Source organism: Geotrypetes seraphini, chromosome 7 (genome assembly GCF_902459505.1).
Source record: "Geotrypetes seraphini chromosome 7, aGeoSer1.1, whole genome shotgun sequence".
Classification (NCBI taxonomy): Eukaryota; Metazoa; Chordata; class Amphibia; order Gymnophiona; family Dermophiidae; genus Geotrypetes; species Geotrypetes seraphini.
In genome coordinates, this window is record NC_047090.1 from 31,176,521 (window position 1) to 31,191,157 (window position 14,637).

The following is a 14,637-nucleotide window of genomic DNA, read 5'->3' on the forward strand; positions in this document are numbered from 1 at the left end:
GACGTCGGGGAGTGGAATGCTGGTCGGTCCAACGCTTCTGAAGGGAGGGTAGTGGGGGACGTCGGGGAGAGGAAGGTTGATCGCCCGGTAGATTGGGACGGTAACACGAGTCTATCACGGAGTCCAGGATGGGCTCCGCAATTGACTCGCATTGCCTTCCCGATCTACTGGTCGATCGCGATCAAAGTATTGGGCACCCCTGCTATAAGGGCTGTGCGAGTACTGGGGCCATATGGGGCACAAAGGAGAACAGGTTGCAAAAACTGAATGGGAGTCGTCCATCTACATTCCAGCCAGTGGGGGTGCTGTTTAAATATCACATTTTTAATAGTGAGGGACAGGCAAGTTTTGCGGGACTCTATAAGAATTCCTTGTCCTAATGATTGAAAACACAATACTGAAGTAATGAAGCATCACTGCCCCCCACTGGCAGAAATAAGGTTGGAGGACTCCAAACTTCTTAGAGGGAACATTGCTTCCCATCCATTTTCTCATGTGTGGTGGCTACAGAACGTACTGAGGAGGCCGCTCACCCTTACTCCGCCACTGATAAAAGCTCTTGTAAACTGCTCCGAATTGACACCCCAGGCATTAGTAGCGGCATAGAAGCTTTCAATAAACAATATATATTTTACGAAAGGTTCTGTGTTCAGCATGCTTTTTGTAAAATATTCAGCAAATTTTTAAATGTCCTAAAGTAGACATCCATTTTCAGATCCTGATGTCCTATACAAAGTAAAGCTTTGAATCATGTGCTGTGAACTGCTGAGCCCTGGTAATGAGGGCTGCTTTCCATATGCAAATTTAACCTTGACCGAGCAGCAAAACTCTTTTTGCCACATGGACACAAAGTCAGTTTTCCCTCATTGAGCCAGCAACCACTTAACAATGAGAGGAGCTGAAACCCATGTTATGTCAGATACATCTGGCTATTATGTGTGTTCGGTTTCTCTAGAGAAACCTAAACTTGGAAAAACTGTGTGAATTGAAGTGTTTTTGCCACGAATTTGATTGTGCTTGATCAGAAAATGATTTTTAAAACATTTTTAACGCCCATCCTGGGGTTCCCGCAAAGCCACTGATTGCATAAATTACGGGTTGTTAACCAAAGGCTAATGACACAGCCGAGCGAGATGTTCAACTGATAACTGACTTTGCCACTGGCATCACCAGAGACCCGGTGCAGCGTGAGGCCTGGTTGCAAGGAGTTGAACAGCATCGCAGGCTTTATCCTGACTACGTCATGAAGACATTGAAGGATTGAGTGTTTGGAACGCCTTTGGTAGACGACTACACCAAAGTGTACGTGTTTAGCTATTAGTGAAAAATGTTCCATTTCTGTTATTTTCCACAGTACAGTGCAGACATTGAAGGCTCATTTAATAAAATGCTGATAGATTTTTTTTTTTTTTTTTGCATATAATGTCTTTTTTATCAATGCATCATTGCTGAGTGTGAAAACATAAAAGTTATAGCCAGTGGTGTAATAAAGAGGGGTTTGCGGGGGTGTGGTGGGGCAGACTGCCCCAAGCGCCATCTTGGTGGGGATGCTGGCCACTCTACGCCTCCCCATGCCACACTTGCAACAACCCCCCCATACCTATTTAAATATTTGCCAGCGTGAGCAAATTCTCTGGCCTGCTTCTCATGCCGGCCTGTCTCCTCTCTGAAATCACTTCCGGGTCACCACGCTGGCGAGGATTTAAAGAGGTATGGAGGGGAAGGGGAGGCAGGGATGGAGCGGGGAGCAGAGAGGAAGGCGCAGAGGGGCATCTCTGCCCTGGGCACCTCCTACCCTCATTACGCCACTGTTTATAGCTATAATGCCAAGCAATTTGCTCCATTAAGCAAAAACAATAGCACATTTTAAGAAAACTGCAGCTTTATCTAATCAGTGGCTTTGAGGGTCCCCAGAGTGGGCTTTAAAAAATTGTTTTTAGATGATTTTATGATCAAGCACGATCAAATTCACGGGAAAAGCTTCAATTCGTGCGGTTTTTCCAACTTTAGGTTTTCCTGGACGGCCCCTATTATGTGCGCCGATCAGTTCTGCAATGAGCCTCACAACAGGTTCAGTGACACTGGTGGTGAAACCCAATCTATCAGTGCAGTCATGAGATGTAAAAGCAGCATTGTTCCCTGGTCCTATCAAGCCATCAGAGCAGGTCATTAGAGTCCATGTCAACTCATTAGTCGAGCAATTTCCTTCCCCTTCTCAGGCACCATATCACGCCACTCAGCCTGCATAGAGAATAATTCTGAAATAATGAATAATACAGCATGCAGGTCGTCTTCTGAATAATAATAATATTGATTCCAGACTTTCAAACAGAAAGCTATTCTTCTGCACGGCTTAGCTGATACTGTATATTGAAACAAACAAAGCGAGTTGCGCTAAAGTTTAAAATCATCCTGAAACTGAAGAACTCTATTAAGTGATTCCTAATTGTGGATGAAATTTGAGTCAAACAAGAAACAATCACATTTTCTACAAGCATAAAGTTCAGTTCTCTGCAGGTCTCATGCAGACCATCTATAGGCTATAGAAAGATATACAGATTATTAAATATCTAACTAGTTAGCCTAATATATCTGAAACTATTTGTCAAAATGTCACTAAAGATGAAGGTGTAATTCATCAAGGAAATGAACGCTACACAGAACACTATCTATTCTATAAGTATTTCTTGTATGGGGAGGGGGGCGGTCCAAGATGGCAACAGCATGGTGCTGGCGTTGCACACAGCGATTCCAAGAGGAGGAAAAATTTTACCTTTCAAAACGCAAGGGGACTGTCCGGGCTGACTCCTCATAAGAACATAAGAATCGTCGCTGCTGGGTCAGACCAGTGGTCCATTGTGCCCAGCATTCCGCTCCCGCGGCGGCCCTTAGGTCAAAGACCAGTGCCCTAACTGAGACTAGCCTTACCTGCGTACGTTCTGGTTCAGCATGAACTTGTTTAACTTTGTCTTGAATCCCTGGAGGGTGTTTTCCCCTATAACAGTCTCCAGCAGAGCGTTCCAGTTTTTTACCACTCTCTGGGTGAAGAAGAACTTCCTTACGTTTGTACGGAATCGATCCCCTTTTAACTTTAGAGAGTGCCCTCTCGTTCTCTCTACCTTGGAGAGGGTGAACAACCTGTCTTTATCTACTAAGTCTATTCCCTTCATTATCTTGAATGATTCGATCATGTCCCCTCTCAGTCTCCTCTTTTCAAGGGAGAAGAGGCCCAGTTTCTCTAATCTCTCACTGTACGTCAACTCCTCCAGCCCCTTATCCATTTTAATCGCTCTTCTCTGGACCCTTTCAAGTAGTACTGTGTCCCTCTTCATGTATGGCGACCATTATTTCAGGTGGGGGTGTACCATGGCCCGGTACAGCGGCATGATAACCTTCTCTGATTTGTTTGTGATCCCCTTCTTAATCATGCCTAGCATTCTGTTTGCCCTTTTTGCCGCCGCCACACATTGCGCGGACAGCTTCATTGACTTGTCGACCAGTACTCCCAAATCTCTTTCCTGGGGGACCGGACATCCTGTATTTGTGTATAAGATTTTTGTTACCGACATGCATCACCTTACACTTATCCACATTAAACCTCATTTGCCATGTCGCAGCCCATTTCTCGAGCGTGTTTATGTCACGTTGCAGGTCTTTGCAATCCTTCTGTGTCTTCATTACTCTGAATAACTTCGTATCGTCTGGAAATTTAATCACCTCGCTCATCGTACCAATTTCCAGGTCGTTTATAAAATGTTGAAGAGCACGGGTCGTGCACCGTACTCTGCGGCCCTCCACTTGTGACACTTTTCCAATCCGAGTATTGTCCATTTACCCCCACTCTCTCTTTCCTATCTGCCAACCAGTTTTTTATCCACGTGAGTATTTCACCCTTGATTCCATGGCTCGCAATTTTCCGGTTCAATGATCAATCTTGGAATTCACTACCACCACCCAGAGTTCCTGTGTGGAGACCAGAGGGCAGTCCACGGAGTCTCCAGCAAGAAGAGTTACCGAAGAATTGGACCTGGAGGTTTCCCTCTTCTCTCCAGTAGCTGTTCCTTCACCACATCCTGCTCTGTTTGCGGCTTAATGAGGGGGAGACCCCGTTTCAAGGGGTGGAAGTCACGAGAAGAGGAAAGGCGCAAGGTAATCTGGGAACTAGCCTAGAGGCTGCCTCTCAGTTGAGGAGATCTGCGGTAGTGACACTCGAGAGAATTTGGGAAGCTCTGGTAAAACTAAACAATGTGGTTGTCCACTCTTCCCAGGAAGTCTCTCCACTCTTGTGAGGACGGCGGATGGTTTAGGGAAATCACTAACTAGTACGAAAGAAGAAGTTGCTTCTGAACTGAAAAAGGTTAAAGAAAATGTGGAGGGTCTTCAGGTATTAACAACTGAAATGGTTAAATTTAAACATTTGCTAAATAAGAAAGGAACAATTAGAAAACTACAATCGTAGACTCAATGTCCGCTTTTTTCCTAAATCTCTGGGAGTGGCACCGATTGAAATGTTGAAAAAGTATCTGGTAGAGGTATTAAAGTTTTCCCCTGAAAATATTTCACCTGTGAATCGAATATATTATTTGCCCATGAAGAAAGAAGCCACCCCAGAGGTAGAAGATCTGGATTTAAGTGCAAGAGAACCTTTAAATGTTACTGAACTGTTAGAAACTACAGTGTTCCCCTGTGAATTCACAGTCCGTGTTTCTCGGTCCCGGTCATTCGCAGTATTTTCCGACCGCAAAGGGTAAGCAGGAGAGGGCAGCTGGAGAGACAGGAGAGGGCAGCTTGAGCACTGGCGAGTGAAGGAAATCACTCGCGGTAAGCTTCGACCGCCTTTTCCTGAACTAAAGTCGGGCCTCACCAATCAGGAGCTGCTTGTCAAAGCATGCATAAGAGAGATTTGCATATAATGGAGAAATTTATCTCATGCATATTTGTCGTGGATATCTTGAGAACCAGACTTGCTTGGTGTGTTTGAAGGACCGACCTGAGAACCCTTGTTCTAGGTAATGCGTTCATCTTGTGTTAAGGTGGGATACGACAGTATATAATAGACTAGTTTCTGCAGAAGAAAATCTGTTATTCCAAACCAGAATCGATTTCCTTCTTTGTGCTCAAATATTCATCACATAAAAATAGAGGATTTTTCCTACCATGAACATTATTGAAAAAGGAAGTCCATGGAAGTCAGCAGACCCAGCAACTGGAGGTAAACATTCAAACAGAAGTAAACAAAAGGCATTAAAAGACATCCATTTCCTAATGGCTAAGTCCCCCCAGCGACATGTAGCATATGAAGCTTTCATTCTGATTATGCTTGGCAACAAATCTACAATAAAGGAAACCTAATTACAGCAATGGGATTTTGCTTGATCTTCTGTTATGAAAGCAAGATATTCATTTGCTGATGCTGGGAAGAAGCAGTTCAGCTTTTCTTATAATAACTTTCCTTGTATGCATGATTAACAAATTTTCATATTTTGCAATCATTTAATAAATAAAAACATACAATTCGGTTTAATACGGTCATGCTTTTACGAACCAGCTTCACCCAGAAAAGCTAACTAAACGCTGACAAAGCTTTATCTCACTGAGCCTCATCCCTCATGGATGCTAACACATGTTTTCTAAAAAAAATAAAAAATAAAAAACACACCCGAATTGCTGGGCCTTTGGAACCATATGCCATAGCTGCAAATGAAACTCATAATTCTGCATACTAATTAGTCCCACAGAAATGTCGCTGGGCAATGAATTATATGTCATTGGCTCCCTGCCTTCTCTATAAAGCTCTGATTCATTTTCTGCTAATCAAATGCTCCTGAAAAGAGCAGGAGGTTGGCAAATTAAAAACCTCCAAACCTCACAGAAAATCCACATTGCATGCATAATGCACCTTTGGTAAAAACAATACATTTTCTATATGGGATGTTTTACTTCTGACTGGGCAGGGCTGCAAACTGAAGGCAGGATGCACAAACCTCTGATAACATGGTGTTGGGAGCAAATTTTCAGGTACGGGTGATGCTCAGCACAATAGTATGCAAATCATATAAAACGGGGAGGAACTGTGCCTGGTACCTGCTCAGAAGAGCAAAGCAGTAGACACAGTTCTTCTGAGCAGGCCCAGGTAGTTCCTACAAGCTGCTTCTTCCTCCTACTGGTAGCCGCTGCTTTCCATCTGCCCAGTTGATCGCAGCTCTGGAACAGCAATCAGCTGGGCCAGTAGAGGGAGAGCAGGGGCTGCTGGCTTAGCTGCAGGCTTGGGGGGGGGGGGGGGAGAAGGGTTGGCCCTAAAATGGGTGCAACTATTTTGCACTTATTGTGTGCGTTGGACATTCAAACACACAACACATGGACACACAGGTAACAAAGCTCCTGACCTGCCAGAAAATGAGGGCGTTCTGTTTTGAGCATCATATCTAGTGCTCATTATAATACTATTGAGCTCCTTGTAATGCATTTGCATAGGGTTCTCTGTGGCTGCTATTGGGATCGTTAGCAGCCATGGAGAACCCTTTTGAGCGTTGGAAGCTGAGCTTTCTTGCAAGTAAGACTGGTTTTAACTAGTCTTACATTCATGGAAAGCTTTTGAGCATCAGGGCCTGTTACTTGAAGAGCAGTAAAGCTGCAGATAAACATTGAGCATGTGCAGGAAGTCTGCTGGATCCTCATAGCCTAAGAAGGGAATCAACTCAGATTAGGGTTACCATATTTTTGCAAGAAAATCCCCATTCTTCCCTGCCCCCCCCCCCCCTCAGTTTGCTTAAGGCCTCTCCTATGGGATGGCCTTAGGCATCTGGGCCAATCAGAGCCTTAGGTCCCCTTCCAGTGCATCCCAGGATACATCGAGGAGGGGAAGGCCTGTCATTTTGAAGAGGTGAGCTTGCTGGCTGGAATAGGCATCCCTCCGGCTGGCCTTCGTAAACAAGATAAAAGGGGGAAGGGAGTTGTCGTAGGCCCAGGGAGGGGGTCGTTGGGGGGGCATGACTGCAGCAGCAGGAGGGAATGGGCATCTGTTCCGCTGCCGGAGGGAGGCGGGTGTTGGGAGGGTTGCTTGACAGTGGCAAAATTTTCTGGCAATTATGAACTGTCAAACCTTACTTTCCATTCAATGCCTGAGTCAATGAGCACTTGAGTACTAACCAGAAACTAAGGTTACAAGAGCTCAGACCTGCTGGGAAATTTTGCTTGCAAATGTAGGACAGCGAGGTTAGGGAATCAACCAGCAATAATGGAGAATCATCCAGAGTGCTTGTTTGAATATTAATGACCTCATTGTAATACATTGGCATGGCAGAGTTGGAGACTGCTAGGAAGCTCGGACAAGACCACAGTAAGCTATTTTAATAATCTGCTGCTAGATTAAATGAACGCTAAACCAGCTGGAACCGGTTTAGCGACACATTAAAGTTTTGAGAATCGTCCCCTCTAATTTTCATGGGGCAGGAATTATCCTCGGTTAGGCCTGTCCTGCTGGTGCTGCAATTACAAATGTAACCACTAGTCTGAGGTCAGTATCATTGTTCATTTCTTCCATTTGTAATGGTACTGGACTGCATTGGGTAATTTTCAACATATTGGATTCACAATGTCCTTGTCCCAGGGTTACAGTGGATGAAAGTGTTAGTTTGAGAGCCGGAGTCTATGATCAAGTTCAGCCTATAGACGGCAGCGCATTCTACATGTAAAATGGGGTTGAAAGTTAGGGGTTCCAACTAGAGAATGATACCGGGACAAATTTTTCCCCATCCCCTCGGGAACTCTTTTTCCCGTCCCGGTGAGTTCTTCCTGTCCCTGCCCCACTCCTGCAAGCTCTGTTCTCATCTGCACAAGCCTCAAACACTTTAAAAATCATAAGTGTTTGAGGCTTGTGCGGTTAAGGCAGAGATTACAGGAATGGGACAGCCCCATTAAGAGAGCGAGAGGGCCCCAAAACACATTTTCCAAGAAAATATACCGTATACTTTTAATCACATTCAAGGAATGAAGTTTTTCCAATTACTAACATTCATCATTGTTATGGTAATATGTAACCCATAGTATTTAAATTGGGTTTGATAAAGGATAGCTTGTGTTTTAGTGAAGCCAGCAATCTGATCTGTGTGAGTCTCCTGTCAGTATTTGATGATGTCATGTTTGTGAGACAGAGCAGGCTGCCACTAATTGTATTGATTTATCATCTGCATGGCAACTAAGGCTATGAAGAATTGGGGGGGGGGGGAGAGAAATGTTCTGAGGAGGGAGATATCAGTGGGTGTTTCTTTGGCTCAGAGAAGGAGTTGTGTGATGTTTGCCAGAGCGAGCAGATAACAGATTGGCTGAGGGGGGGGGGGGGGGGGGGGGGTTTTGAAGGATTTTCAAAGTGAGTTCTGTGATCTCTGTCAGTGTGAACAGATCACAGATGACAGAGGTGTGAGAGAGTTTGAGGTAGTTGTGGGAGGCTGTCAGAGAGGGCAGAACTTTAGTGATGAGGGAAAGCAGTGACAGAGTCGAATTCACTGAGATGTTTTAGTAGTTCCCAAGGGAAAGGGAAGGGAATCCATCTTTTAATACCCTTTCTCCTTGGGTGGAGACATCAAGGTGCCAGATATATACGCAGCTGGCCTGGGGAGGGGGCACCTGTCAGGCAAGCTCCCCCCAAATGCAGGAAACAATCCAGAGGGGGTGTTAACACTTTTAGCCACATTCAAGGAGTGCAGTCTTTAATCTAAGGTACCATTTTTATGATACTGATGGATATGAGCAGTCCTGTAAAGCAGGGTTACCAGACGTCCGGATTTCCCCGGACATGTTCTCCTTTTCGAGGACATGTCTGGGCGTCCGGATGGCTTTTCAAAACCCAGCACATTGTCCGGGTTTTGAAAAGCTTCCAGCTAGCAGTGATGTCGGGGTGGCATCCGCACAAGTGCGGACGCAACACGGTGATGTTAACACGCTCGTGCGCATGCGTGCGATGTTGTGTCACACCGGCGCAAGTGCAGAGGCCTTCCCAACAAGTGACCAGGTTGAGGGGGCGGGACATTGGGTCCGGATTTTCGCTCCCGAAAATCTGGTAACCCTACTGTAAAGTGATGATAAATACTCATTCTATTCCTATGAGCGTTGGAGCATTTACCTCGCTGGCCCGCGGTAAAAGGCTCTACCGCTGCTTGATAAAAGGATCCCTAGGTTGGTACGTGAGGCAGGGGGAAGGTCACAAGGAGTGCCAATGGCAGATTCAGAGTGAAACCCTGCAAAGCCCATTGTTCTAACAAGTAGGCTACTCCATCTTCCTCTCCAGGCTATAATACGCACATTGGCTTTGTGAATTGTTCTCTCCTTTTATAAAGCTCACCAGGTATCATCACTTTTGCAGGATGGCCTTCATGGCAGATGCAACTTTTGCAGGTAAATTCTATAAGGAACCATTTAGTTTTAGGTAGCGGGATCCAGTGGCGTAGTAAGGGCGTTGGGGGGGGGAATCATCCTGGGTGCCATCTTGGAGGGGGCGCTGGAACTTCTGCACCCCCCCCCCCATTTCATGCTTGCGTCCTTCCTTCCCCACCTCCAAAACTTTTTAAAATCTTTGCCAGCATTAGCAACTACTCTTGCTGCTCGCAGCCTGGCTCCCTGTGAGATCACTTCCGGGTCACGGGGCCAGGAAGTGACATCAGAGGGAAAGCCAGCACGAGCAGCAGCCCTCAGTAGCTGCTCATGCCAGCGAAGATTTAAAAAGGTATAGGATGGGAAGGGAGGACACGAGTGTGGCGTGGGGATGCAGAAGGAGAGGAGGGCAGAGATGAGGGATGCTGGGGCGGAGAGGAGGCCACAAGGGTGCCACTGCCCTGGGCATCTCCTATCCTTGCTATATCACTGGCAGGATCACATATAAATGGCCTCATAGAACACTGGACTTTGGAAAAATATGTGCCGTGCAGTAGCGCAGCCAGGCAGCTGATTTCAGGTGGGCCCAAGAGCCAAAAATTTCATCCTTGCCCCTCCCCAATTAAAGCAAGGCCCGGGTCCCAGAAGTGACATCAGAGAGGGCGCCAAAGCCGACCTGGGCAGCAAGTTGGAGGCTACTCGCGCCGAAGTTAGAAAGGCGGGGGGGGGGGGGGGGGGGGGGGAAGGGCAGGGGTGTGCGCACGGCAGGGAGAGGAGGAGAGGTGCTGGCACCCCAAGTCTAATGGTGCCTGGGGCAGACCGCCCCCCCTCATTCCCCCTTACTATACCATTGCTTGCAGCTCTGCCTATGTGCCACCCAAACAACACTGTCAATGCCTGCTCAGAGTTCATATGAAAATATGTGTGCTCTCGGTAACATAGTAACATAGTAGATGATGGCAGATAAAGACCCGAATGGTGCATCTAGTCTGCCCAACCTGATTCAATAAAAAAATTTGTTGGGTTTTTTTTTTTTCTTCTTCTCCTTAGCTATTTCTGGGCAAGAATCAAGCTCTGCCCGGTACTGTTATTAGGTTCCAAGTATATATTTGCACACAGGTAATTTTAAAACATCTAATTCCCCTCATGTGAAATCATGCTTTATCAAATTAGGCCTGAAATAAATGATAGAATGAATTAATAGTAAAACAGAGAAGCAGAATGATCACACTTTTGATGTCACAACCTTTTGGTTATAAAAGAGCACCTCCTCCATTGAAAAAAAACGGTCATGTGAGCGTTCTGTCCATTAATATGCAATGCCATTTACAACATCCTATCATTCCCAGCCTGGGATTTTCACTACTGCAATCTCTGAGGTGTCCAGGGAAGAGGAGATGCTAGTCCGGGCATTAAAATGTAATCAAGATATGCAAATCCACTTCTAAATGTGATTCGCTTGGAAAAGGAAATTAATCTAGGCCTGGTCAAATAAACAGTGCATAATGTGGATAATTAATCACCAAAGTCAGACGCTCCAATCCTCTGAGGAGGTCAAGCAAATGGAAAAGAGGACCCTTCCCTAGGCACAGTTGAGATGACTTTGGGAGGTTTCAAGCGCGATTCATCCTAGAAGTGGAAGCAGTATCTTTCCAGGCAAACAAATGGTATGCTCACTAAATGGAAATTGTATAGAAAAATTCTTGCTAACTTCAATAAAAAAGAAAACAAAAATGGCACTGATCTCAGCCCTAGAAATAGATTATTCATTCTTCTTCCCCCCCTCCCTACTGCACCACTGGGTGATCATATCTGATGGCCAAGGTGGTCAAACAGGTAAAGCCAGAAGGCTGCTTGGATGCATAGGGAGAGAAATGGCCAGCGGGAAAAAGGTGGTGATAGTGCATCTGTGAAAGTCTCCAGTGAGACATAATTTACCCCCCCCCACACACACACACACTCTTTACAAAACTGCAAAAGTGGTTTTTAGTGCTGGCAGCACGCTGAATGCTGTTCGCTGCTCTGACGCTCATAGGAACTCTACGAGCACTGGAGCAGTGCAAAGCATTCGGCATGCCGGCCGGCGCTAAAAAACGCATTTGTGGTTTTGTAAAAAGGGGAGAGGGGGAGGGGATTACTATGCTCAATTCTGGACACCACACCTTCGAAAAGATATAAACAGGATGGAGTTGGTCCAGAGGGCAGCTACTAAAATGGTCAGTGGTTTTTGTCATCAAGCCGACGGGGGTCCTTTTATTAAGGCGCGCTAACCGATTTAGTACGCACTAAATGCTAAGGCGTCCATTATATTCTACAGGCGCCTTAGCATTTAGCGTGTGCTAATCTTTAGCACGCACTAAATCGGTTAGCGCACCTTAATGAAAGGACCTTATGGTGACGTACATAAGATCTACATATGTATACTTTGGAAGAAAAACAGGTGAGGGGAGTTATGATGGAGGTATTTAAATAACTCGGGCAGAAGGGGCGGAGCTCTTCCAAATGAAAGGAAGTTCTGGAAGGAAGGGGCATAAGATCAAGATGAAAAGGAATGGATGCAGAAGTACGGTAGTCTAAAGAAATATTTATGTATGGGAAAGGTTGTGGATGCATGGAAAGGCCTCGTGGTGGAGATGACGCCTGTAGACGAATTTGAGAAGCATGGGATAAGCACATAAGATGGCTAAGGAAGAGGAGGAAGGGATAGCTGAGATTAGCAGCTCGTATGGATGTGCAGACTGGATAGACGGCATGGTCTTTTCTGCTGTCATTTTCTATTTTTCTATGGTTCGAAATGGCATGGAAAGAACCTATAGAGGAGCCTATGGAATTATCACATGCACTCAATATAACTTCAGCCAGTGCTGCTTCTATGTATAATTTATCAACTGTTACTCACGTGATATACCACACAATGCAGGTATTTGATTCTGGTAAGTGCTTTCAGATTGTAAATGCTCTTAGTCATGGTGTGATCTAATTGCTTTTCTCACACTAGGTTTGCAGATAAAAATATATGGAGACTATGTTGTCTCACTGATGATCTTGCCTATAAAAACAACCTGAAGCTGAAAATACGAGCAAGTCACTTAATGTTGAATTAAGAACATAAGAATAGCCTTACTGGGTCAGACCAATGGTCCATCAAGCCCAGTAGCCCATTTTGACGGTGGCCAATCCAGGTCACTAGTGCCTGGCCAAAACCCAAAGAGTAGCAACATTCCATGCTACTGATCCAGAGCAAGCAGTGGCTTCCCCTGTGTCTTTCTCAATAACAAACTAAGGACTTTTCTTCCAGGAAATTGTGCAAACCTTTCTTAAAACTAGCTACGCTATCTGCTCTTACCACAACCTCTGGCAATGCCTTTCAGAGTTTTTGAGTGAAAAAATATTTCCTCCTATTGATTTTAAAAGTATTTCCTTGTAACTTCATCGAGTGTCCCCTAGTCTTTGTAATTATTGACGGAGCGAAAAATCGATCCACCTGTACCCGTTCTACTCCACTCAGGATTTTGTAGACTTCCATCATATCTCCCCTCAGCCGTCTCTTTTCCAAGCTGAAGAGCCTTAACCATTTTTAGTCTTTCCCTCATACGAGAGGAGTTCCATCCTCTTTACAATCTTGGTCGCTCTTCTTTGAACCTTTTCTAGCGCCACTATATCTTTCTTGAGTTAAGGAGACCAGAACTGAACGCAATACTCCAGATGAGGTCGCACTTTGGAGCAATAAAGGGGCATTATAACATTCTTAGTCTTGTTAACCATGTCTTTTTTTAATGATTCCTAGCATCCTGTTTGCTTTTTTGGCCGCCGCCTCACATTGGGTGGAAGGTTTCATTGTATGCCTACGATGACACCCAGATCCTTTCCTTGGACGCTGACCCCCAAGGTGGACCCTAGCATTATGACATCACAATATCAGCTCTGGTTACCAAAGACTGAAACTTTTCACTCTAAGAGGAGAAGTTATCAACATGGATTACTGTTAAGATGTGTTAATTTAGCACTGTTCCTAGTTTATGCAATGAGACCTATTTGCTACTAACGGGTTAACAGTAAAGTAACATATTTTAATGGCAGCCCACATTGATGATATTGCATTATTTTGGTCATCTTAATATTTAGGGCCTGATTCTGTACAGGACACCTAAGAAGTAGCTGCCATGCAGCTGCGTCCTATTCAGAATCGGGTCTGCACTCTTGGACAACCTTGGCAGAATCTTTAAATGGTGTAAGCTAACTGCTTGAACATTTTGCACATCTAATATCCCTGACTCTGAGGAAGAATGAAACGTGTCGGAGGGGATTGGTGCAGTAATGTTTTGAAGCTAAGGCCCTCTTATACAAAGGTGTGCTAAGCGTTTTAGCGCGCCTTTAGTGCAAGCTACATCAACACGTGCTCTAACCGCTAAGGCATAGGATAACATGCACACTTTGGTGTTTAGCGCGTGATAATATTTATCGCGCGCTAAAAAGCATAGCGCACCTTTGTAAAAGAGGGGCCTAGTAAAAGGCCCTGAGTGTTTACTTGTTTCTACAGGAAAGATTTACAGGCAAGGCCCCATAATCTCTTATGTGACTTTGGCAAGGGCCATAAAATCTGTCTTTTGCTATAGAAAGGGTCAACCCTCATGTAATTACAGTACTCCCCCGATATTCACGGGGGTTCCGTTCCAGGAACCTCCGCGAACCTCGAAAAACCGTGAATACGGTTTTTCATGGGGGAGCCTGAAGAGGGCAGCGGGAGAGGGCAGCAGGAGAGCAGCCGGAGCGCCGCGAGTGCAGGAAATCACTCGCGGTATGCTCCGACCGCCTCTTCCTACATACACTAAGTCAGGCCTTATCCAATCAGGAGCTGCTTTGACACGCAGCTCCTGATTGGATAAGGCCCAACTTCGTGTAGGAAGAGCGGTCAGAGCATACCGCGAGTGATTTCCTGCACTCGCGGCGCTCCGGCTGCTCTTTCCTGCCTCTCCCGCTGCCCTCTCCTTGTCGGCGGTTCATGGTCAGAAAATACCGCGAATGACCAGGACCGCAAATGACTGCATAGGCAATCAGGAGACAGGTTAGACAGTGGGAGTGAGGGTCGGACTTAACAGGGGACAAATTTCAGCTCTAGAAATTTGTCTGTCTAATTTTCAACATTAAGCTGACAATTCTTTTGAAGATTAACCCCTTATCTGTGCCTGTTGGGGGAATAGAATGAGCAAACCCAAAAGAACTGTCAATTTTGGTAGAACAACACTTGTATTATATTGGTGAGGTCAC